Source organism: Mesoplodon bidens (assembly GCF_964165515.1).
Source record: "Mesoplodon bidens genome assembly, chromosome: 13".
Classification (NCBI taxonomy): Eukaryota; Metazoa; Chordata; class Mammalia; order Artiodactyla; family Ziphiidae; genus Mesoplodon; species Mesoplodon bidens.
In genome coordinates, this window is record NC_138169.1 from 54,217,219 (window position 1) to 54,240,124 (window position 22,906).

The following is a 22,906-nucleotide window of genomic DNA, read 5'->3' on the forward strand; positions in this document are numbered from 1 at the left end:
TTTTTCTTCCTTTCCTCTTTTGTTCTCTTCTCTTGTGTTTCCTGCTTAGCAAGTTCCATTAGCATTTGTTGTAAAGCTGGTTTTGTGGTGCTGAATTATCTTAGCTTTTGCTTGTCTGTAAAGCTTTTCATTTCTCTGTGGAATCTGAATGAGATCCTTGCTGGGTAGAGTAATCTTAGTTATAGGTTTTTCCCTTTCATCACTTTAAATATCCTGCCATGCCCTTCTGGCCTGCAGAGTTTCTGCTGAAAAATCAGCTGATAAGCTTATGGGGATTCTCTTGTATGTTATTTGTTGCTTTCCCCTTGTTTCTTTTTTTTTTTTTTTTTTTTTTTTTTTTGCTGTACGCGGGCCTCTCACTGCTGTGGCCTCTCCCGTTGCGGAGCACAGGCTCCGGACACACAGGCTCCGCAGCCATGGCTCGCAGGCCCAGCCGCTCCGCGGCATGTGGGATCTTCCGGGATAGGGGCACGAACCCGTGTCCCCTGCATCGGCAGGCGGACTCTCAACCACTGCGCCACCCGGGAAGCCCCCCCTTGTTTCTTTTAATATTTTTTCTTTGTATTTAATTTTTGTTAGGTTGATTAATATGTGTCTCCACATATTCCTCCTTGGGTTTATCCTGTATGAGACTCTTTGCCCTTCCTGAACTTGGGTGATTATTTCCTTTCTTATGTTAGAAAAGTTTCCAACTATAATCTCTTCAAATATTTTCTCAGGCCCTTTCTCTTCTTCTTCTATAGGGAAATTATAGGGAACCCTGTAATTTGCATGTTGTTGTGTTTAATGTTGTTCCAGAAGTCTCTGAGACTGTCCTGATTTCTTTTCATTCTTTATTCTGTATTCTGTTCCACAGCAGAGATTTCCACTATTTTGTCTCTCAGATCACTTATTTATTCTTCTGGCTCAGTTATTCTACTATTGATTCCTTCTAGTGTATATTTCATTTCAGTTATTGTATTGTTCATTTCTCTTTGTTTGTTCTTTAGTTTTTCTAGGTCTTCATTTTATCTTCATTTTATCTTTTTTATCCATGCCTCCATTCTTTTTCTGAGATCTTGGATCATCTTTATTATCATTACTGTCAATTATTTTTCAAGTAGATTGCTTATCTCCTCTTCATTTAGTTTTTCTTGTAAGTTTTTATCTTGCTCCTTCATCTGTAATATATTTCTTTGACTTCTCATTTTTTCAAACTTACTGTGTTTGTGGTCTTCTTTCTGTAGGCTTCAGGACTGTAGCTCCTCTTGCTTCTGGTGTCTGCCCCCTGTTAGGTGAGGTTGGTCCAGAGGCTTGTGCCATTACCCCCTTGATAGGGAATTTGATTGCTGTTGTTATGACCAGAGCCTGACTTGGATATTCAGCAAAGCCTCCCCTTTTCTGAGGTTGTCACTGCCCTGTCAAGGGTGGGGTCTGCTCCCTAGTTGTTGGAGTAGTGGCTCCCAGATCTATTTATTACCTGTTTTTTGATATGCAGTGTGAGGTAGGTGGGATTGGAACACTCTCACTGGGAAAGAAGCCACTGAGTATTTCTCCTCTGGAGCTGTTCATCTATGAATGTGCTCTGCTGTCTCCACTTTTACCACTTTTGTGTGGGCTCACAAAGTATACTCTTTTTGGCACTGCTCTTGGTCACACCTTAAATGTGGTGTGCTGGCAATTGGCCCTAGTGACTCTCAGGCCTGTTGTTTTCACCAGGCAATGAGCACAGATCCACTGAAGTCAGATCCCAGGACTGCAGTAGTCGTTCACCTGGACCTGCTAGATGAGCTATGGAGGCAGCTCAGACTCTGGCCTGGTTGAACCCCCATATGTACATGTCCACAAAGCCCACAGCTGCTAAAGCCAGATCCATCACAGCTGCAGGAGCAATGTACTTTCAGATGTTTCACAGGTGATGAATTTAGGAAGCCATCAGCAGAGGTGTAACTCCATGGTTCGTGCAGCCATGAGGAGTGATTTCAGCTCTTCTTCCTTAGTTACATGGCCCCTGGGGCTCAAGTGTTGTTTCAGCCCCTCCTCTGCATGTGTTCCTTCCACTGGAGTCTGCTCCAGAGGTTGCCAGAGCACACAAGCCCATCAGGCAGGAAGGAGCTGAGGCTGCAATCAGGATGTGCGGGCTGCCCAGGTGGGAGTGTGCTGGCGTAGGGATTGGAATTCACGAGCCCATCAGGCAGCAACAAGGATGAGCATGTAGCCCAAGCTTGTTGGAGGAGGAGGCAATGGCAGTGAGCCATGAGCTGGCTCCAGCAGGAGCCCTTTTTAGTGTACATGGAGGCAGAGCCTGATGCATGAGGAGAGAGGCTGCAGTGGTGGCCCCACCCTTTGTGCATCACTCAACAATGGCCCTTCAATTCTTGTTTCTCTGGGCTTACTGCACGAGCATTCCCAGTTGTGGAATTCCTCTCTCCTATCCCCTCAGTTTGTCTCCTCACAGCCACAGCATTTCCTTCCCTGGGTCTGCTCTCTAAATCCCATGTTCCAGAACCCAGCCCCCATATGCACGGGCAGACACCCATTTCAGCCTGGGGTGCACAAGGCTGTGACACAGACCATCATTGTAGGTCTCACTCTGTCCTGCTGCCACAGACTGGTTGCTGGGCTCTCCTCTGAGCCCCACAAGACTGATGTTCTGTCCCAGCTGATCTCCCTACCAGTGAGAGGGCATCCCCAGATGCAGGAACCTCTCCTCACCTTCAGCTGCCTGCCAGGGGTACAGGTCCTATCCTGCCTCCTCTCCTCTTCCTTTTCCCTTCTTCTTTCTTTTATCCTACCTGGTTTTGTGAGGATCATTCTTCTTAGGTGTCCAAGGTCCTCTGTTAGTGTTCAGCAGTTGCTCTGTGAGAATTGTAGATGTATTTGTAGATGTATTCTTAATGCATTTGTGGGGAGAGATGAATTCCATGTCCTCTATTCCTCTGACATCTTGGTTGCATCTCCACTTGAGTTGTAATTGCATGAGGCTATAATGAGATACCTTCTCATTTCTGCCAAGGTAGTTTCAGGGATGGTCAAATAGGTAATGATGTCTGGTAATAAGAGGTGATGTGAGAAGGCCAGACATTCATTCTGACACACAGGTAACAAAGCACCACTCCACATCTCCACTGAGGTAGTGTCAGATGTGGCCTAATGGAAAGTCAGGACTTTCACCATCACTCAGCAGCATCAAGGCCATGCTTTACTGTGGTGTAAGTAGAAACCATGTAGGGAACAATAATTGTCATTCCCATTCAGCATTAATAAGGAGACACCTTTTCCTTCATCCATCCATCTTGAATGGCAATGAAGAGAGAGTGGGAAATTGGAACTTTTACCTGTATTGGCAGCAATTAGGTGTCAACTCTCCTTCCCTTGCTAATGCAGTGTCACAGGAAGTCAGCTAAAACAAAAGACTTAAATAAGATCTTGAGTCTCATTAAAAAAAAAAGTTCAAGATGCATTTGAAAATCATTTTTCATACTATGAACCAGAAAGATCTCAAAGTGAAAAAAAAAATCAATAGATGCAAACATCTAGAAGATAAAGCTACAGTTACCTAACAAAGATTTTAGAAAGACTATGATAAAAATATTTTAATGATTAATTATGAACACACACACATGAGGCAAATGGAAAAATAGAACTCCTCAATAAAAATTACTCATGAAAAAATATAATATATAAGAAAGAACCAAATGGAAATTTTAGAAATGAATAAAATAACTGACATATAATGCTCAATGGATGGACTCAACAGTAGAATGGAGGAGACAGAGGGGAAAAAAATAGTAAACTGGAATATAAAACAATAAAAATTACCCAATGTGAACAACAAAGAAACTCATGTCAAGACACATTATAATTAAAATGAAAACTAAAGGAAAAAATACCTTGAAAGTACCCTAATAAAAATGCCACCTTACTTATTGGGTAAGAATAATTGGAACGATTCTATCTCTCATCAGAAAAGAAAGAACTGTCAACCAAGAAAACTATCCTTTGGAAATTATGGGAAATTCAAGATGTTCTCAGATGAAGGAAAACTAAGAGAAGTGATTTCCAGCAGACATAATCTGGGAATGTATAAAGGAAGTTTTCTAAAGAGAAAAGAAAAAAGAAACAAGTATAACTTGAATATCTGGAATAAAAAGGTTATAGTAAGGAAAATATGGACAAATACAATAGGCTTTCTTTCTTCTCTTGAGTTTTCTAAACTATGTTTTTAAAATTAATTAATTAATTAATTTATTTATTTTGGCTGTGTTGGATCTTCATTTCTGTGCGTGGGCTTTCTCTAGTGTGGTGAGCGGGGGCCACTCTTCATTGTGGTGCATGGGCCTCTCACTGTTGCTACCTCTCTTGTTGCAGAGCACAGGCTCCAGATGCACAGGCTCAGTAGTTGTGGCACACAGGCCTAGTTGCTCCGCAGCATGTGGGATCTTCCCAGACCAGGGCTCAAACCCATGTCCCCTGCATTGGCAGGCACACTCTCAACCACTGTGCCATCAGAGAAGCCCTCTAAACTATGTTTGATGATTGAAACAAGAAATATAACATTGTGTGATGTTCTAAATATGTGTAGAGAAAATATTTAAGGCAATTTTAATGTAAAAAGTGACAAGAAAGGAACAAAAATGGAGGTAAGAATGTTATATGTCATCAAACTGGGAAAATAACATCAAAAGACTATCATTAGTTGTATTTTTATAATTTAATAATTAGAGCAAACACTAAAAGAGTGATGTAAATAGATACACTTAAAAACTCTTCAGATAAAGTGGAATTCAAAAAGTGTTCACTTAACACTCAAAAAAGGCAGAAAAAAAGAAAGCAAAGAAACAAGAAATAGAGAGAACAAAGGAAACAACAGCAAAAATAGACTGTCAGACTTCAGTCTTAACACAGCAAAATTATATTAAATGTAAATGGACTAAAAATACCTCAAGTAAGAGGTAAAGATTGGCAGTCAATTAAAAAATATGAAAACAGCATTCTTATGGAATGCTGATTATATGGAATCATCTGTGTGAAATTTTTGAAAATTATAAGTACTATAGAATTTAAGGAATCTTTCATTCAATAAAAAATATGATCCAACTATATGTTGTCTATACAAAATTACTTGTAACATAATGATACAGGCAGATTGAATGTAAAAGGATGGACAAAGATATGTCCTGAAAAGTTTAATCAAAAAAGTGGGAGTGGCTATTTTCATAACAGATAAAGTAAAATTCAGAGCTAAGAAAATTATCTAGAGACAGAGGAACATCATATAATGATGAAAAGATCAATCTACCAATAAAGTATAGAAATTCTAAATTTGTATGCTCCAAAAACAGTGATGCCAAATATGAAAAATAAAAACTATTTTAGTTGAAAGAAGAAATAGACAAATCTATAATATACTTGGGGACTTCAACAAAACCTCACTGAACAATTGATAGAACAACAGGACAAAAAAATTTGCAAAGATGTAGAAAATTCAAAAATAACATGAAAATAACATAAATCTCAGGGTATTTATTGAACACTCAACAACAGCAGAATATATATTCTTTTCAAGTGTCCACATAGCATATATTAAGTTAGACCATATCTTAGTTCATAAAACAAACCTCGATATATGTAAAATAATTGAAATGTGATTCTTGCACTACAATGGAATCAAAAGAGAAATCAATAAGGAAAAGATAACTACAAAAATCTCTGAACACTTGGAAAATGAATAGCCTGTGGATCAAAGAATCCTAAAGGGAAATGAATAAAATAATATTGAAATAAATGAAAATGAAAAGACTACATCAAAATTTCTAGAATACAGCTAAAACAGCCTTCCAAGGAAAATGTATGGCACTAAATGTATACATTAGGAAAGAGGAAAAATATCATACCAATAATTTAAGACCCTGCTTCAAGAGCTTAGAAGATCAGAAAAAACAAAAGCAAGGGAAACAAATAGATAAACAATAAATATAAGAGCAAAAATAAATGAAATCAATAAAGGAAAATAGTAGAGAAAATCAGTGAAACAAAGAGTCAGTTGTTTAAAAAAATTAACAAATTTTTAGCCAAACTGATAATAAAGAGAGGACAAAAATTACCAATGCCAAAAGTGAACTGGTATATCATTGCAGATAATGCAGATATCAAAAAAATAATAAGGATGACTACAAACAACTCTATACACATACATTTTAAAACTTAAACAAATAGAACTTTACTTTGAAAAATACAAACTACCACATCTCACTCAATATGAAATAGATCATTTGAATAGTCCTACTAATGAAACTGACTTCATAATTTTGCAATTCCCCAAAGAGAACTCTCCTGACCTACATGGTTTCACTGGAGTATTCTACTAAATGTTTAAGAATGAAATGATATGAACATTCTACTATCTCTTACAGAAAATAGAAGTTGAAGGAATACTTCTAACTCACTTTATAAGGCCAGCATTACTCTGACACAAAAAGCAGATAATGTCATTAGAGGAAGGGGAAACTACAGATTAATATTTCCCATGAACATTGATGCAAAAATCATCAAAAATTTAGCAAGTTAAACAAAGTATAAAATCTTTAGTGTGATTGTTTATTCCATAGCTACAAGGCTAATTCAATGTTCAAAAATAAATAAATGTAATCCACCACAGTGGTGGGCTGAAGAAGAAATATTTATGGTCATATCAATTGATTCATGAGAAGCATTTGACAAAATTCAACATCCATTTATGATAAAAACTCACAGAAAAATAGGAATAAGGGGAAATTAGGAAGAAGGGTAAAGAACACATACAAAATAGCTGTAGCTAACATTATACTTATAGTAAAAGACTGAATACTTTCTCCCTAAGATCATGAATGAGACAGGGTTATATGGTCTCAGCACTCTTACTCAGCATAATGCTGGAAGTTCTAGGGAGTGCAATGAGGCAAATATACAAATATATAAATAAAAGATAAGAAAGAAGACAAAGAAACTGTCCATATTTCCAGAGAACATGATCATTTATGTAGAAAATGCCAAGAATTCTACCAAAAAAAAGAGAAAGAAAAATGAAAAAAAAGAAAAGAAAATAGTTCTAGAACCATAAGTGGGTTCAACAAAGTCACAAGATGTATCAATAAGATAAATATATTGAAACTAATTAAATTTCTATATACTAGCAATAATCATGAAACCACAAAAATTAAATATTCAATGCTATTTACAATTGTTGAATAGATGAAATTTTAAAGTATCAGTCTAACAAAATGTGTGCAGGACTTGTATGCTGAGAACCATACAATGCTAAAAAAAAATGAATCAAAGACCTAAACAAAGAGGAAGATGTACTGTGTTTATGGATTGGAAGACCCAATGTAGTAAAGATTACAATTCTTCTTTAATTAATATATAGGTTTAACAAAATTTTTACCAAATTACAGCAAGATTTTTGTAGATATGCAGAAGATTATTCTAAAATTTGTATGGAAAGGTAAAGAAACAAGAATAGCTAAAAAGTTTTGAAAAAAAGAAGAAAAACGTAGGAAGAATCCATCTACTCAACTACAAGACTTACATAGCTACAGTAATAAATATTGTGTGGTATTGGTGGAGAGATAAACACATAGATCAATGGGACAGAATACAGAACCCAGAAATAGACCCAAACATATATGCCTAACTGACATACATCAAAAATATGTAATATATGGTATATATCATTTATATATGCAATTCAATCAAGGAAAATAGTCATACAAGCAAATAATACTGGAGAAATTAGGCATCCATAGGCAAAAGCAAAAAGCAAAAAAAGCAAAAAATAACCTTGGTCTAGTCTCATGCTTTATACAAAAGCTAACTGAAAACAGATCACAGACTTAAACGCAACTCATAGAAACTTAAAACTTTAGGAAAAAATAGGAATAAAAATATTCTTCGGTATATAGAGCTAGATAAAAAGTTCTCAGATTTTAAGCTAAAAACATGACCTATAAAAGAAAACATTGATAAATTTGACTTCATCAAAATTAAAATCCTTAATTCTGTGAAATGTCCTATTAAGAGGATAAAAAGACAATCTGTAGAGTGGGAGAAAGTAGGTGCAAACCAAATATCTGACAAAGGACTGCTGTGTAGACTATATAAAGAACCCTCAAAATTCAAAAGTAAATAAACAATCTTATCAGAAAATGGGCAAAAACACAGATATTTTATCAAAGAGGTCATGAAAATGGCAAATAAACACATGAAAAGTTCAATAACATTAAAACCACAGTGAGATATCACTACACATCTATCAGAATGGCAAGTAGGGCTTACCTCGTGGTGCAGTGCTTGAGAGTCCACCTGCCGATGCAGGGGACACGGGTTCGTGCCCCAGTCCAGGAAGATCCCACAGAGCAACTGGGTCCGTGAGCCATGGCTGGTGAGCCTGTGCATCTGGAGCCTGTGCTCCACAATGGGAGAGGCCACAACAGTGAGAAGCCCGCGTACTGAAAAAAAAAAAAAAAAGGCAAATAAATATATAAATAAATAAAGTGAAAACACCAAATGCTGGAGAGTAGCAGAGACACTGGGTCATTTATATGTACCTGGTGGGAATGTAAAATGATGCAGCCACACTTTAAAACAATTTGGCAGTTTCTTAAAAAAAACTGACAAACAACTACCATAAGACTCAGCAATTACAATTACATTCTTAGTCATTTATCTCAGAAATGAAGACCTATATGCACACAAAACTCCATACACAAATGTTTGTTTCATTATTATTTGTAATGGCTCCACACTGGAAGCAAACCAGATGTCCTCCAAAGCATGAATAATTAAAATATAGTATATCCATATTATGGAACACTCTTCAGCAATAGAAAGGGATGAACTATTCATACACACATACAATGAACTGTTCATTCATGAACAACCTGGATGAACCTCTAGAAGATTATACTGTGTGAAAAAAATCCAGTTACAAAAAGCTACATACTGTATGATTCAATTTATATAACATTCATGATATTACAAAATTATGGAATTAGAGAACAGATGATTGGCTGCTTGGAGTTAAGGAGGGGGTGGGGTAAGAAGAAAGTAATTGTGGCTATAAAAGAGCACCATAATGGATCCTTGTGGTGATGGGAATATTCTATACTTTAACTGTATTATCAATATCCTGGTTGTGATATTATAATTTTGAAAGATATGATCATTAGAGGAAACTGAGTAAAGAGTGCAAGGAACCTTGCTGTTTTATTTCTTACACTTTCCAATATAACTAAAATTATCTCAAAATAAAATATTTAATTAAAAGCATAGGAGTTTGGGATTAACATATACACACTATTTATATAAAATAGATAATCAACAATGACCTACTGTATAACACAGGGAACTCTCCTCAATATTCTGTGATAACCTATATAGGAAAAGAATTTGAAGAAGAATGGATATATGTATATGTATAACTGAATCACTTGGCTATACACCTGAAACAAACACAACATTGTAAATTAACTATACTCCAAAATAAAATAAAAATTAAATAAAAAATAAATAAAAATATAGGATTTCCAAATTAATTTCATGAATATTTCATGGGACATACAATAAAAAAAACATTTACTACTTGTCTGAAATTAAAATTTGACTAGGTCTTCTATATTTTATCTGGCATTCCTGGGGCAGAAGACAACTCCTATGCAATGTTTCTGTGGCATGGAGACCATGGTATATTGAGAAGTAAAAATGTGTGCATGTTCAGGGCACAGCAAACAAAATAAGGTGTGTTTAGCCAAGTTATTTAGTCTCCTAAACATAACCTCTGTTTTGAGGCTGGAGTATGTGAGTCCACATACCTAATCAGTGTTGTTTCCATGATAGTTCTTCACAGAGAAGGGAGAGATACATGTGTGTTTATGCGAAAGCAGCATTTCTTTCAATAAATTCTTTTATGTACAGACTTCTTTGCTTTCCTTTTCTCTTTCTCTCTCTCCCTAATTTTTGTTCTTACTCTCTCTTTTACTAATTCTGTAAAGTAATATTCTATGTGCTAGCAGAACTTAGAATTGAAGCAAAAGCTGGATTTAAAAAGTAATAATTTTTATTTTATTCCAGTTTATGCCTTATAAATTATTTATTCCTGCTATAATATTCCATGAGTTCTCTCTTCCTCCAGTTGTTCATAAACACCCTTTCAGAGCTTTAGCTTGACCTGAAGCATCCTGGAAGATGAGTCATTTAAACTCACTCTCTCTAGCTTCTTTGCACAGAGGTCTCCTCCTGTTCACAAATCCATCCCTCCAGTCTGGGAATTCTAGAGCAGATATACTCTAGGCCTGCTAGCCCTTGAAAACCCTACAGAAAACAAAAGATTATTTAGGGTTTTTACTCTAAGAAATGGAGCAGACTTTGCTTACCAGAGGACACTGTAAGGCACATGCCAGAATCTGCAGCTGCATCTTCAGCTGCTCGTCACATTGGAGGCGGCGGGACTGTTCCTGTCCTCCAAGCAGTACGACACACAGATGCCATGTAGACATCTTCAAGAATGAGACTTTGGCTTATCAGTCATCTCTGCCACTCTTGAGTCTGCTCTGGGTATTGTGTGAATCAGGTATCTCTCCTATCAATTCGTCTGAGCATTTCTTTTGTTAAGAGCAGCTTTCTTTTCTCTGAACTATTGCTTGCCTAGAATTTTCATAATAAACTTGAATCAACATGAACAATTTGCAAAGAATATAGAACAACAATGCATTGTACCTTCTCATCTTCGAGTCACACAAATAATGAAGAGTGAGTGATAACATAGTCTGTGCAGTGCTATGGCACTGCATTGTTACAGAGTAATACAAAGGAGCCCCACAGAACTTGTGAGGCAGGGGGCCAGTGGGAGCTGTGAACACTTCGTGCTGTTTGGTACTATAGCTATTCGGCAAAGTTTAGAGCAGGGTGACCCAAAGTCTATGCCTATAGCACATGCCCACAAATAAACAGAGAAGGTACATAGAAACATCTTCCTCCTTTTACCTTGCCAGCTGATGACAAGGAGCAAATCTTCCATCCTCATTACTTCTTGGTATGGACCTTATGGAGTATATTTTTAATTTCTTTCTTTTTTTTTTTTTCTTCGGTATGCGGGCCTCTCACTGCCGTGGCCTCTCCCGTTGTGGAGCGCAGGCTCAGCGGTCATGGGTCACGGGCCCAGCTGCTCCACGGCATATGGGATCCTCCCGGACCGGGGCACGAACCCACGTACCCTGCACCGGCAGGCAGACCCCCAACCACTGCGCCACCAGGGAAGCCCCTGGAGTATATTTTTAATGACAGTGGAAAAGGCTTTACCTCAGAATAGCAATTTTATCAAACTAAAACCTCTGCATGAAGTTCTGATTTAGCAGTCAGTAGGCATTGATCATAAAGAACTTGATGAAAGAAAGATGGGTACAATTTTGAAGCTTGGTCAAAAGAGCTATTGTATTGACAAAAATAATGAGAGTGGGGGCCTCCCTGGTGGCGCAGTGGTTGAGAGTCCGCCTGCCGATGCAGGGGATACGGGTTCGTGCCCCGGTCTGGGAGGATCCCATATGCCGCGGAGCGGCTGGGCCCGTGAGCCATGGCCACTGGGCCTGCGCATCCGGAGCCTGTGCTCCGCAACGGGAGAGGCCACAACAGTGAGAGGCCCGCATACCGCAAAAAGAAAAAAAAAAAAAAAAAAAAATAATGAGAGTGGTGCCTGATACTGGGATTGGCACATGGTATGGACACTCAATAAACATTTGTTGAGTGAATGAACCCGAAGGAAAAGAGGAAAGCTCTGATGATTTTGCCAACACCAAGCATACATGAAATCATAAATACTTTCAGATGAAGATGATGTCTTACAGTATCTATAAGTTCTCCTTTATTGACATCTGTGTTCCCCTATTCCTTCCCAGTGCTCTAAGCTATGCACAACATTTCATTATTTCATATCTGGATGTCTTGATAATTTGCTAGAAATTTCCCCTACTCAGTTTCTTCCTCTTTTCAAACTATCCACTCTGAAGCTGACCTTCACAAAGCCCAACATTTTACTACTCATACAATTTCACATAAACATCAATGAATCCTTATTGCCTACAGAATATAGTCCAATCTCTTTAGGATAGTTTATGACTCAAAGTACAATATTAACCATACAATTTGTCCACACAATGCTTCTAATGCAATATCACTAGTCTTTTCTTTGTGCTCAAATGTGACCTTTCCCATTCTTGTTTAAAATCCTAAACTTTCTTAAAATTTCATTTTTAACTCATTGCTCTTCTCCATTAGATCTTCCCTACTTCCAATTTCCATCACTTTGTGATCACTTTCCCTTAGAACTCTTTTAGGATTTATATTTGCACAGCTGATGTGGCACATTTCACACACTTTATATTTCACTGCTATGTACCTTTAAAATTCTGAATTATGGTGCCTCAACTAGACTGTAAGCATCTGCCTTGGACACTCTGCTTCACAAATTTTCTTTTTTTTAACTTCAACTCTCAACAAAATTTTGTTCATTTAACAAGGTCTCAAGAAAATATTTGCTTTTCAGTCTCAAAATCCACACTCTTACATCTCATGATTCAGTGAGACATATTCCCAGAACATCATTGCAAATGTGTGGCCCACTGGTGGCAGGGAAATGATTGCATCTTTGGATGTGCTGACAGGTGGTCAGCTCTCAGGACCTGCCACGTCTGTTACCAACTGATAGTCAAGAATTTGATTTCTTGTGTCTGCTTGTGCTTTAGGTACATGGAAGAAGAGGTACCAGCTCAGAGATGCCTAAGTCTCCATGTGCCAAATCATATCTTAAGTTTTGCAGTAAGCAACAGGGCTCAGCAGGGGGGTTTTGCTCCCAACGGAAAGCTTGGCAGAAAAGAAACCCATCATGCTTTTGCATGCGATGCAGACCAGTGAAGCATCAGCTAATGTATTTATTTTCCCCTGGGAAGCCACTGTAATTAGATTGAATAATGTAGGAGTGTCTTAGTGGTCTCCATACTGATAGGAAAGTATGATGTTGTTTGTATTCTGTAACAGAATATAAGAAAAGAGTGAAGAAAAGATATGGCTAAAAACACTGATTTTTTTTCTTTTGGTTAGTATATTTTTAAACTTTTACATTAATTACCTAACTTTTTAATTATGATGTTGTTATATTCAGTGGACCAACATATGTCATGGATACTATATATGTAGAGTTATATGCTAGACAGTAAGGATGGAGGAAAATTCAGAGGGAAAAAAAGTTTCCTATATTAAAAAAAACTGTCAATAGAAGTACAGAAGTATGAGAAAAATTTTACAGGTAACTGAGTTGGGAACCCACATATCTATGCTCTAGGATCAAGAGTCTATATCATGTTCTGATTTGAACTTATTGGGAGGCATTGGGAAAACCATTTACCTTCTCTGAGCCTCAGTTTCCTCAGTTTTAAAACAGACATGATATTAGCATTTTTGACAAACACATAGGATTGATATATATTATTTGATAGATGAGTACTTTATGAATTATTAATATAATATGAAAATAAGGTGCCTTATTTGTGGCTATTATAATAAATACTGAGGGCCTAAGCTGAGGATTGCCCAAGCTGAGAAGTGTTAGTAATAAAGGATTTTTAGAAACAACATTGTTTAGGAAGAATTACTGAAGATGCAAATGGTTACTGTTGCAATAAAGTGGAGGAAGAAAGATATTTTAAATTGTAATGTATATCACAAAATTGTCTCAAAATGATATATTTAACCAAGATGATGGTGATGAATCTTAAGTATCAGAAAAAGTCACCAACTATCTTTATCTGACTCCATTTAGTGTTATGTGCTAAGATATGCTAATGATGAACCAAGCATCATTTGGCCTCCAGTTTTCAAAGAGAGGGAAATAATTACATTAAATAAGACAGTTGATCTAAGATTGACCAGAAGGGTGAAAACTATAAGACGTGCACATTTTAACTTCTTTTTTTTTCCTGCCTCTAATCAAGATATCTCTACTTTTCTTTTAACTTCACTTAGCATTTACTTAAATTCCAACTATATTTTTCTCAGTCTCCTTCCTTCTTTTATTTACCAGGAGTCTTTGCACTGACAATTATCCAGTCAATGTGAATTATTCTAATAATAAATGAACATTATAAGAACCATTCTTTAGAAGCTAAAAGCTTAAATATAGTTTTGAGTTTTATAAAATATGCTAACAAATATTACTGTCAGACTCTGGATCATAACATAGAATGAACTCCAGCATTATGGGGTAGACAGGGAAAGATCAAGATCTGAAATAAACGTGCCCCAGAGGTTAAGGAGACTTTGCCAAAATAGGATGTTCTATAGTCAGCATCTGCAAGGTCAGTTAGAGTAGGTGAGCATGTCAAAATAGGTCAGCAGAGCACCATAGTGGAAAATCTGACAGATTTATCTCAATATTTAGAGTCAAATAGGATAGTAGGCTGGTACAGTTGGTATGGCATGTGTCTATCATTAGGAAGCTCCATAAGGCAAGGCAGAGCCTAAATGCTAGAAGGACCAAGGTGTCAGGCTGTTTTTCTGGACCCATGTCAAGGCACAAGGTGTAGTGAATTACTTGACACTTAGGTTCAAGTCTCATTCTGTGCCTTTTCTGATGCTATTTTCTCTGTCTACAGCACTGTTACTCACCTCCCACTGCTACTCTGCCCAACTCATTTTTCAAGAAGCCTCTCAGAGCATCTGCAAGGCTGATTCAATGCTTCTATTCTGTGACCTCATAGCATCTTTTAAACATACGATTTTTATATTGTCTTTCTTACTAACCCGTGTCACCCTCCTCTGTATCTCAGGACTTGGCACAGTGTCTTGCACACAATATTACTCAATGTTTGAAGAATAAGATGCATGTATATATGGATGGAAGGATGAATGGATTGATGGATGGATAGAGACAATTCTAACTTAAGAGAACTGGGAAAAAAGCTGGACATAAAGATGAAATTAGAATTGGAATTAAGGTTAATCCCAGGAATCATCAGGAATGGTGTTATGATGACTTTCAAAATTTTGTAGCAAGTGTCAGTAAATTTATTGTCCCCAGATCAAGATTGGTTCAAAGTCACAGCTGAGAAGGTTAAGTGAGTTTTCAAAACCCCAGAGCTGGTAGGTGACAGAGAAGAATTGAAATACAAGTCAATCTGACTCTACATATCCATGACTTTTATTTATTATGCCATGTAATTTCCCTAGGAAAGAGGGAGTATAGCAAATTCACAATTAAGATCAAAAACCTCAAAGTTTACAAAATTGTAATTGATGATGCCAAGAAATCATAATTTAAAGAAATGCTCCTTTCTGAAAATATTAAACACGGCATAATATTAAACATAAATTAAACAACCAAAATGTCCTTCAGTAGATGAATGAATGAATAAACTGTAGTACATCTAGACAATGGAATATTGTGGGAATGGAAGTTGGTTTGGTCAAATAAATATAATGGAACTAATGGACGCCAAGTTTCTTATTGTTGAAGTTATAATTATGGAAATGGAAAAAAAAATCCTTGTATGTACTCTAGTTATTAGACTTGGAGGTATCAGTGCAAATTATTGGAGGATGGATAGATAGATGATAGATAGATAGACAGATAGATAGATAGATAGATAATGTGTGTGTGTGTGTGTGTGTGTGTGTGTGTAAATTCTCTAGCTCTGTCCACTGAAGAGGTCTGGGAAAAGCAATAATGCAGTAGCGTTGAGAACACCTAGAGCCGATATCTTGGATTCTAACTACTATTCTCCTACTAGAAGAACCAGGAATGTTTATAGAAATGCCTGATTCTAGGACTGGGGTAAGGGCAGTATAGAAGAAGGCTTCTGTCACAATGCAAAGACGTGCTCAAAGTAGGCTGGGAGCAGGTCATAAAGATACGGAAGTCAGTTATACATATACATATGTTCCCATATCTCTTCCCTCTTGCGTCTCCCTCCCTCCCTCCCACCCACCTTATCCCACCCCTCTAGGTGGTCACAAACCACCGAGCTAATCTCCCTGTGCTATGTGGCTGCTTCCCACTAGCTATCTATTTTACGTTTGATAATGTATATATGTCCATGCCACTCTCTCACTTTGTCACAGCTTACCCTTCCCCCTCCCCATATGCTCAAGTCCATTCTCTAGTAGGTCTGTGTCTTTATTCCCGTATTACCCCTAGGTTCTTCACGACCTTTTTTTCCCCCTTAGATTCCATATATATGTGTTATAAAGCAGAAACAAACAAATCATTGTAAAGCAATTATACTCCAATAAAGATGTTAAAAAATAAAATTAAATTAAATTAAAAAGGGGGAAAAAAGATACGGAAGTCAAATCCAGTGAGCCACCTACGGGCAATCTGGGGCAATTTGAGTATCAAAGTAAGTGATAGTAAGAAATTAACTCTTAAAGAGGTAAACATGAGTTTATAGTAATATAAACAAATGAATTAATCAATAGAAAGTTTGCTGTGAGAAAGAATATTAACACCTTTTCAAATAACCTCTCCTCAAAATAATTTTATTTACAAAAGGAAAATAATATACTTATAGAGGAGAAGCTTGGCAGACACTCTAATTAATGGGTCAATATGAATATCATCATTAATGGTGCAAATTGAAATGGTGTGCTATACCTGATACGATGAAGTGAAAGCACAGCATCACTGTGTGATATCCAGTCAATGATGGATAACCTGATCTGATCATGACAAACTTAAGATATACTCTGAAGAATATTCTACAAAATATCTGCCTTGTAGTCTTCAAAGTGTTGAGTTTATGAATGTTAAAGTCAGAGGAAGAAACTATTTTAGATACAAGTAGACTAAGTAGACATTAAAATTAATGCAATGTATGATTCTGAACTGGATATTTTTTGCTATAAAAGATATTATTAATACAACTGATGAAAGTTGAATGAGGTCTGAGTATGAGAAGCATTATACCAATGTTAATTTTCTGATTTTATTATAATTACTGTGTTTGGGTTATATAGGCAAATTTCCTTGTAGGAAATAAATAGTAATATATCCAGGGCCAAAGTAGCATCTGTTTGGAAACTCATTTTGAAACAGTTCAGGAAAAACTTCTCAATACTCCACTTGCAAATATCTCTAAGTTTGAAATTATTATTATTGTTATTATTTTGAAAAAAACAAATTTCCTTCAGTCTCCAAATCCAGACACATTTAAAATCTTGACAGGTGTGAGAAGTTTATGATCCATCTATCTGGCTCTGGTGTACATTTGTAAAAGTTTATATTTTGATCTGGAACTTCTCTTTAGTACCTGATATTTTAAGATCTTGGAAGGAATTACATTTTATCATGCATTTTTTACACTCTAATAATGAGTCCAAAATTTAATAAATCCAGACGTAAATTAAAATCATTAAGTATCTTAAAAGATCTTTTTAGACTCAATCAGTTACTTGCTGGGCTTCTGCCTGGCAACTATGTGTTCAGTTGTGAATTACTGGTACAAAGTAAAGAATATGTACATAGTACTTGGAATATAGCATTGAATGACTAGATCTAACCAACAAAATGATCTCAAAATTTTATGGTAGTTTTCAACTTTCTCTGCAAACAGAGCCCCTTAATTATATAGATTTTTTTAACTTGTAGTTATTCCATTTTTTCCCATACTTTTTCACATAAATATGATAAAAAACTGAAAATTAAACATTATTTCTAAGAAAAACGGAATTCCATTTACATAGAAATATGTGTTTTTCAGTCATTTGAGTAGTAAGACCAAAGAAAAACTGTTCCACTTGCTTTTGGCTATTTTTATGTTACAGAAATTTAAATCTTGTTCATATAAAGAAACCATGTTTAGTACAAAATACCTCCTTGATGTTTTTCTCCTAAGGATACATCAATTATTTTCTTGAACTAAGAATATAAATGTGATGAAGTTAAAAATAATTTTTCCCACTGACTCTTGCTCTTTAGTGCTAAAATTTCCAGGTCTGAGTATAAAATTGTCAGTTCTCTCAATAAATGGCCATAGACTCTGCCTGCACAAAATAAAAAGAAAATAAAAGAATGAAATAGGTAAGAAAATACTAATAATAAGTATTAAGGAATTACATATTCTATAAGATGGTGATAATTTTATAAATATCACAAATTCATAAATATCAAACAAGCTTGGATAACAGAAGCTTAGACATTTCATCAAATTTCCAAAAGTCAAAATTAAATTGATTGTCTATTAATAGCCAGAAAAATCTCTATATCCAAATGCAAATTTTCCCCTGAACTCTAGTCCTACATTCCAAGTTAACTGCCACACACTTCTATTCAGATGATGCACAGAAAACTCAAGGTTGTCATAGCTAGGGAAATATAAATTAAAACCACAAAGAGATAACACTACATACCCACCAAATAAAATTAAAACAACATCAAAAACTGACAGAAGGGGCTTCCCTGGTGATGCAGTTGTTGAGAATCTGCCTGCTAATGCAGGGGACACGGGTTTGAGCCCTGGTCTGGAAGGATTCCACATGCTGTGGAGCAACTGGGCCCGTGAGCCACAACTAATGAGCATGCACATCTGGAGCCTGTGCTCTGCAACGGGAAAGGCCGCGATAGTGAGAGGCCCATGCACTGCAATGAAGAGTGGTCCCCACTTGCCACAACTAGAGAAAGCCCTCGCACAGAAACAAAGACCCAACACAGCCAAAAATAAATAAATAAACAAAGTGGCCCAGAAACCACTCTTAATTGCACTGGCTAGAAAAGAGATGGAAAATAAAACCAATCAAAAAAAAAAAAAAAGACCAACAGAAAAGCCTATATCGGCTATTGTCATATTGACAACTATGTGGAGGTACTGAAACTTTCAGACACTGCTGGCAGGAATGCTAAATGGTACAATATTTTTTTCCTAAGAGAAAACAAAGCATAAGTCCACACAAAGATTTCTACATATATGTCCATAGCAGCCATATTTCTTAATAGCCACAACTGGAGATAACTCATTGTCCATCCGCAAGTAAATGGATAGACAATTTATGCCATATTCATGCAATGGAATACTACTCAGCAATGAAAATCAATCAAATATTGATACATATAATAATGTGGTTGAATCGCAAAATAATTATACTGAGTGAAAGAAACTAGATAAATATATATGTATTATATGATTCCATTTATATAAAATTCTAGAAGATGCAAAATATATCAGTGGCTGCCTGTGAAAGGGGGAGCAGGCTGAGAGTGGTATGAGGAAAGGATTGCAAAGAGAGATGATAGATGTGATTATTATCTTGATTGTGATGATAGTTTCATAGATGTATACATATGTCAAAACTCAACAGATTGTGCATTCTAAATAAGTAAAATTTATTTTAGGTAAATAAAGTAAAATAACTACGTAATACTGCAAAAACAGGACGAACAAAGCTAAAACTCGGCTTCTCCCCTGCATGTTTCATAAATTGGTATTCATCTCTTGTACTTGTATCTCATTTACTGTTACTATCTGCCAGTCACCTAATGAAGAATTTGACACCATCTTGGACACACTTTTAGTATAACCCCAATTCAAATGTTCACTGAAACTGCCAAGTGTACCTTCCAAAATCAGTCTAAAATCTCTTATCCTCTTTATCCTTATGCATACTAATTTGGTGGAGATCTCCAAGGGGTGAGAAAATATCACTTCCTGGGCCAAATCTGCTTGCCAACCATTCTTGTACAGCCCATGAGCTAAAACTAGTTTTAATATTTTAAATGGTAGAAAAAACCTAAAATGATAATATTTCATGTCACATGAAAATGACATAAAGTTCAAATTTCGGTGTTCATATAGTTTCATTAAAACATAGACACGATGATTCATTACATATTGAATATCACTATTTTTTGTGCTACCCCAAAAGCAGAGTTGAGTAAAGACAGTGAACAATATTTATTATCTTGTTCTTTACAGAAAAAAGCTTGCTGATCCCTGTCTGAGACCATCTTTGCTGTTGGTTACTGTAATGATCTCATGTTAGTTAGCCTTGTATGCAATTTCTTCTCAACTTAATCCTCTCTGTGGTTTCTAGAGGAATATTTTTAAAATACAGACTTGTTAAATATCACTCTCATTCTGTTAAATATTAACATAATAAAGTTTAGTTTTCTCATCATAGTATACAGGACCTTTCACAAACTTTTCCACTTCAAAAGGAACTATCTTGTACCAACACTCTTTGTACTACCTTCATACTAAAATTTTCAGAATTCTCCATACACCCGTTGCTCTAGTATAACTCTTTGCCTTTGTGGGTTCATCTCATATGTCATCTGACAAACAGCTATTCATGACTCATACTTAATATCATACATGTGGAGGCTAACATAACACTTAGCCCCATTCTAACTAGTAATATATTTTTCCTCATTTTTTTATCCTATACCATTTTGCACATATTTTAATGTAGAAATTACTGCATTGAATTATTTATATGCTAGAATCTTCTTAAAGTAGTAACTATGTTTTAAATAGCTTTCTGTTACCTAAATAATGTCAATATGTGCTTACTAAATTCTCATAGAAATAAAAGAAAGATAAAAAGAAAGATGGTAGAAAAGACAGTAATGTGAGAAGGAAGAGAAATAGGATGGCTAACAGGAAAGAAAATAAAGAAGTTAGGAATGAAAAAAGGAAGAGAACAAAAAGAATGAAGATGTAAAGGAATAAAGAGGAAACAAAAGTACAGAAAGGAGGATGAAAAGAAAGGAAGGAAGAGTGGAAAAAGAAATATTAGGAAGGAAGGAGCAAAGAAAAAGAAGGAAGAAAGGGAGGGTGAGAGGAACAGAAAAGAAGGAAGAAAGGAAGAAAAAAGTTTTAAAAACAAGAAGGAAAACGTCAATAAAAAGAGGAAGAAAATAAACGTGAGAAGAGAAGAGATATAGAAGGGACAAAGGGAGAAAAGAAGAAAATACAAGACGGATGAAAGAAGGAAGACAAAAGCAAGAAATAATCAAGGGAAATGTAGAAAGACATGACAAGAAAATGATAGGAAAGAAGGAAGGAAGGAAGGACATGAAGAGAGTTAGGAAAGGAAAAATAATTAGTTCAAATTCAAAACACCAATAATGAAATTCTACTTAACAGAAGCCATGTGATAGGTTTAATAATATGTATACTTTTACAAATTTAAATGTCCTGAAAGCCTTCTAAGAGGGATGCCCTAGTCTACTTATGGGGTTATATTAGAGAAGACTTCAATATCCTCTTTCACAAATACCTATAGGTGGTAACTGGAAGTGGAATTCTAGGATATAGTAACCTTGGCTTGACTCTTTGTCGTGGTCTCCATGCTCCAATGAGGAACTTTATTAGCATATATCATGAAGAACATCATTGATTCTTCCTTAGGGTCTTTAGTTAATATGTCTGACATTAAAGATCACATATAGAAATCTGTCACTTTTCAAAGTTCTCTACAGACACAGAAGCAGATGTAGGTCTCAGTCACCACAGTACAGAGAGAGGATTAAAAAAAAAAAGAGAGAATAGCTTATTAAACTAAACTCAAATAGTAAGGATATACTGTATGGGGAAGACATTTCAGCAAGTTCTCACCGTGCCAAGATCTGCTCTCTCCCAGAAGAGAGGGAGTTTCTGATTAGATTAAGTGACAGGTACTTCTGAGAGGGAGTCTTTCTGCCTTAACAGGTGGAGGCTTAATTCTTTCTCTACCTATCTTTCTCTCTCTCTCTTCTTTGATATCAAATGGCAAATTGAACTGCTGGATTTAGAACACTTCTTGGGGTCTGGCCACTTTTGTTTTATTTTCCTGATCACAGGGGTTTGGGTCAATTTGTCAATAAGGATCAGGGTCAGTGATTAAAGTGAGTAATAAAGACTCCAAATAAGAGTGAGTTTAAACAAGATATGTTTATTTTTTTCTCTCACATAAAATTTAATAAGTTTGCAGTTCAAGGAGGTCACAGTACCTCTGTTCCACAACATCCTCAAGGGTCCAAGTTCTTCCAGTTTGCTGTTTAACCTCCCTATCGTGTGGCCTCATGGTTCAAGATGGCAGCTTGATCTCCTAGAATCATCCTCATTTCATTCAGCAGCATGAAGGCAGTAAACACAGAAGGAGAAATAGGCATGCACAACCGTTTCTTCACTTCAGTTCTCAGATGTTTAACAAGGCAAATATGCTTATAACTCCTTAGTACATAATTATATATAGCTGCAAGGTTGCAAAATATAGTCTTTATTTAGGTGGCTATGACCTGAATACAAAAATAGGGATGGTATAACTATAGAAGAATTGAGGGAAAAAGTTTGGGGAATAATTAACAGTTAGTGGGTATAAAAAACAATATTCTTCTTGGCTAGTATTCTCGAGTGTACTGATCTCAAATTAATTTTGCCTCAGTTTTGGGGGGTGTAAGAAATGTGAGGTGGAAAAGATCCACCTTAGTCCTTAAATCTAAATCTCGAGCTCCAGACCAGCCTTCTTCCATAGAGACCAGTGCTTGGGACTGTATTCTTATTCCCTTTCTTCCGAGCCTCGGATGTTCAGCTCCTTCCTCAGGGAGCCCTACTGGAGGAATGGTGATTGAAAAATCAGGATATAGGCATTTCTGGGCCTCAAGTAATAATATCATCAGAAAAACCATAAAATTATACTTTAGTTCCTAGTATGTGCTACACAGCCGGAGACGTAACTGATCACTAAATCAGAGTTCACTGCTTTGGCTTTCATGTTTTCATTTAGGATCATAAGTCTTCTATACATCCAACATCAATCAGCTGATAAACTATAAAACAGTTACCTACTTACAACACATATTATTATAGATTTAAACTTTTTCTTTTGGACAAAAAGATGCCTGGTATCATTGAAAAATATGATGTTC